Source organism: Rhinopithecus bieti, unplaced genomic scaffold, assembly GCF_001698545.2.
Source record: "Rhinopithecus bieti isolate Rb0 unplaced genomic scaffold, ASM169854v2 scaffold_26106, whole genome shotgun sequence".
In the NCBI taxonomy this organism is placed as follows: Eukaryota; Metazoa; Chordata; class Mammalia; order Primates; family Cercopithecidae; genus Rhinopithecus; species Rhinopithecus bieti.
In genome coordinates, this window is record NW_016811748.1 from 262276 (window position 1) to 267465 (window position 5190).

Consider the following 5190-nt stretch of genomic DNA (forward strand, 5'->3'; position numbering starts at 1 on the left):
AAAAAAAAAAAAAAACAAAAAAAAGTTGTAGTTAAAGATAATGAAAAAATATAATCAAACCAACGTATTCTTACCATCTGTCTGGCACTCTGACTTGATGTTTAGACTCATTTTTGAGATGCAAACTTACCTCAGATTATTTTAGGGTGTTAGTTTTTTGTTTTTTCATTTTTTTTTGTTGTTGTTGTTGTTGAAACTAGATGTTGCTCAGTCGCCCAGATCACAGCTCACAGCAGCCTCAATGTGCCGGGCTCAAACGATTCTCCCACCTCAGTCTCCAGAGATGCTGGGATTGCAGGCATGTGCCACCACACCTGGCCAATTTTTGTATTTTTTCAGAGAGAAAGTTCACCATGTTGCCCAGGCTGGTCTGGAACTCCTGAGCTATAAGCCCACCTCAGCCTCCTAAAGTGCTTGGATACAGGTGTCATCCACTGTGCCCTGCCCTAAGGTTTTATTTTAAACAAAAATATAATTTCTTTATTACATAGATCCTCAGATACACAGAGCCTCTAGGAGAGAGTAACTGGAATACTAAGTCAGTAAAAGGCATTAATTTATAACTGGTAAGTTTGGACATGTGCATACATTTGTGACTCTATGCAACATAACAATTAACATCGATATGATATCTTGTTTGGAAATAAATAGCTTTTACATAACTAAAGAAGCATTTCCACTTTATTATTAGATTAAATAATAACCATTATTATAATTAATATTGGGATAATGTCTAGCATTATTCACTGCATATATTTATACCCCTATATTCGGAAGTGGTATGAAATGGTTAAAGAATGTGCAAACATTTCCCAGATGAGAAGTGGCAAAGCAAATATGTAGGAATGATTTACCATTGTAAAAATTTGGGAAGAAAGTTTAGCATTTCATAACCATTCTCAGTACAAATGTTTAGGTTGTGCTGCTGATTGAGAATATATGCCTTTCAGAGGGATTCTAAGTTGGAGAAAAGCTGGTGCTTTTAGATCACACTTTATTTACATTCTGTAACATTTAATAAGATAAATGATTTTGATGAGAGAATAACATTCAAGAGGAAAGATGTCCCATTATATGTCTGAGGGAAAAGTGTTAGCAACTTCATATCAAATAAAACAAAAGGAAATTTAGAATAATGTCAGGAAAACGAGGAAAAATAGGAGGTAAGAAATAAGAGACTACGATGAACAATTATTTGCCAAAAAATTGGATAACATAGAAGAAACGGATAAATTCCTGAAAACATACAATCTAACTAGACTAAACCATGAAGAAATACATCTGAGCCAGGCCTGGTGACACACAGCTATAGTCCCAACTACTCGGGAGGCTGAGGTGGGAGGATAGCTTGAGCCCAGAAATTTGAGGCTGTAGCAAGCTACTATCTCACCACTATACTTCAGTCTGGGTGACAGAGTGAGACCTCATCTCTAAAAAAATAAAAATATAAGGCATAGAAAATTTGAAGAAACTGATAACTAGTAAGGTGTTTGAATTGGTAATCAAAAACCTCGGAACGAAGAAAAGCCCAGGACTTGACGAATTCACTGCTGAATTCTACCTAACACTTAAAGGAGAGCTAACAACAATTTTTCTCAAACTGTTCAAAAAAGGGGAAAATGTGGCTAAATGTGGTGACTCACAGCAATAATCCCTGCACTTTGGGAGGCCAAGGTGGGAGGATCACTTGAGGTCAGAAGTTTGAGACTCCTCTGACCAACATAGTGAGACCCTGTCTCTACAATAATAATAATTGGCCGGGCGCGGTGGCTCAAGCCTGTAATCCCAGCACTTCGGGAGGCCGAGACGGGCGGATCACAAGGTCAGGAGATCGAGACCATCCTGGCTAACACGGTGAAACCCCGTCTCTACTAAAAAATACAAAAAACTAGCTGGGCGAGGTGGCGGGCGCCTGTAGTCCCAGCTGCTCGGGAGGCTGAGGCAGGAGAATGGTGTGAACCCGGGAGGCAGAGCTTGCAGTGAGCTGAGATCCGGCCACTGCACTCCAGCTGGGGGGACAGAGCGAGACTCCGTCTCAAAAAAAAAAAAAAAGGAAAGAAAAAGAAAAAAAAGAAAAGATATAGTACTGAAAACAGAATCATGCTGGTAAAAACAGACATGGTGTTGAATGAAACAAAGTAGATACTCTGCAAATATATCGATATATGTGTTCTTCCACAAAGGTGACCGAAAGGCACATTGAAGAAAGAACAGTCTCTTCAATAAATGGTATTGGGGTAACTGCCTATCCACATGCAGAAAAATGAAATTGGACCCTCATCTTACACCATTAACAACAATATAATCAAAATGGATTTTATATATGTATAATATATAATATACAACAAATATATATTATATGTATAATATATATTTTATGTATAATATATATTTTATGTATAATATGCATAACCCCTATATATAGTGGTTTTATATGTGTATTACACATATACCCCATATATATAGGGGTTATATATTATACATATATAACATATATTATATGCATATATATAATACATATTACACATATATTTTATATTTGTATAAAACATATATATATTATATAATGGATTGTATATTGTAGGTATATGCATATATATGTGAAAAAAGAGATATATATATATAAAAATAAATTTTTGGAGTAAACATTAGTATTTGGTTCTGAGATTAATTTGTAATGCAGTGCTGAAAGAGACCAAAATTTTTGTTGCCTCTAAGTATTCAGCAATATATTAAATGTTTGATTAGAACACACAACAAAGAATTAATTCTTAAGCCCATATCTTATACACCCACCCACACACACACACACACTCACACCCACAAGCCTGCCCTCTGTAAACTAGAAAGAACCAAGTTAGTGAGACTTTACTTAATTTATTTAACAAGTCAGCTCTTCTCAAATAGTCAAATTGATTGTGTATAAGGATCCAACTTTGTGTTTAAACCTCTAAAAAAAAAGTGGTTCTCATTTATGTTTGAGAGAGTATTGAACCAAAATTAAGAAACTTATTTCCCTACCATGATCTCGTTAAGATTTCTGAGAAGACTACGCCATCACTACTCCAGGAGAAGGTTTCTTGTAATGAGCCCTTAGGGAGACTGACCGCTCCACCTCATCTTCCCGTAATTGCACTTTCTTGTCCATCTGTGCTTTTGCCTGTGGTTTCCAATGACAGACTTGATGGCAAAGTTAGTTAGTTTTGTATGGCCCCATATTATCAGCAGTCAGTCAAAGATCTGCTTTTGATGCGGAGTGAAATTTGGCCTCAGCGAAAGGGAGACTGAATTAATGAATTAATGAATTAATGAATTAATCAAGCGGAAAATTCAGTCCCACTCAGGTTGTTTCCCAAAGGTGTTAACCGAGATCATTATACAAGAAATTACAGTTTCTTTCACTAGGCCGGAAAAGTAACAAACAATGGGGATTGCTAGAAAATAGACCACATTTGCACTCTGGAGGTTTTGTTTAGAAAAACCTCAGCATTAGGCATTCCATTAAAATGGAGGGGATAGAGGCCTGTTATGATTCTCTAGGAGGAAAAAAAAACTCTTAATATTGGTAACTACTGATTTATACCAAACTGGGATTCCTAGTTCACAACTAATTATCTGATGCTACTTCAAAGTCATTTCAGGTTGTCTGGGCTCAGTGGCTCACGCCTGAAATCCTAGCACTTTGGGAGGCCGAGGCAGGTGGATCACCTGAGGTCAGGCATTTGAGAGCACCCTGGGCGACATAGGGAGCCCCTGTCTCTAAAACATGAAAATAAAAATAAAAACAAATTATTTCACCCAATAGAGTGTTATTTAAACAATAACAGAAAGGAACACAGTGGTTTTACTGCATATATGTTGGCTCTAGACTTACTTAACTGCTACCACAATCTTACACAATATTCTTACATTATTTGTGGACTATAAATGAGAACAATAAAATGATCAATGTGATCAATGTGCTACAAACTAAAGCTAGTCTGGTCATCAAATTCAAGTTAAGTAGAATGGGCCCCAGTGTTTACAAAGTTTGGTTTGAGGAAGGATTTTATTCAGCCCTTCTGATTCTATACAGTGTCTCTTCCCTTTCACACCATTTTCTTGGGCTGGTTCACCGGCTGCAGCAATGATGGTGAGAGCAGGATATGATGCCAGTGGATAATTGTGCTTGTAAGCTGGCAATGCTTTAGATCACAGAGACAGTGTAGCTTTCAACAAAAGTCACTAAGATGTGGTCACTGCACAATGAACATGTACAATTTGGGGTACACGCACAAAAAACATTCACATGTACGTTTGTAGAATGTTGCAATGGAGAAACAGACATTGTAGGTAATATTATAAATTAGGTGCTTACTGTCTCACTCTACAGAAGATTTGATTCTTCTTTTTTTTTTCTCATATGGCATTGTATATCAGAATACAGTAAGATTTTATGACAGAGTAATGAATTCACATTCTTGGATAGTCTGACATGAGATTTCTTTATAAAAAGAGGCCATCCATAAAAGGGAGGGCTGCATCATCTAAACACAGGTATGCAGCATCAGTGAAGACATTCGGTTCTTTGAGCCTCATTATCTGCCATGTGCTCAGGAGTTCTAAATTATTCCAATGGCACTCTTTAGCCTTTGAAAGAGGAATTTCCACTTCCATGGGAGCATCAGCTTCCAGCAGTGATGAGTGAAGGCAGTCTGAAAAGTTATTTATATATTTCTTTTTTCAATAAAATTGTAAAATCCAGTATAGAATTGTTCTCACTCAATAGCAGATTGAAACTGATAGCACCTTGTGTGATTACGCCTTTACTATGTTTTAGGTGTATTATTTATGCATTAATCTTGACAACAACCTATATATTGAATTTACTGATTTTTCAACTAGGAAATTGATGCACAGAGAGATTATTTGATAAAATAATGGACATAAAGCAGCTAAGTGGTTGAACCTGGAAAAAACTCTGCAGCCTGCCTCCAAATTCAGGAATATTAAATTAATTACTATATAGTTGCCTGAAATGCCACAGTGGTAAATATGTTGTAATCAATCTATTTAAATACATAAAAAAGTAAATACATAAAATAACTATTAATATTTATTTCTGTGAACTACCATCCATATGGAGTAAATGAAAACTAAAGCAATTGAGAAGAATTTATTTCAATTTTAAAACTAAAAAAGCATATCATT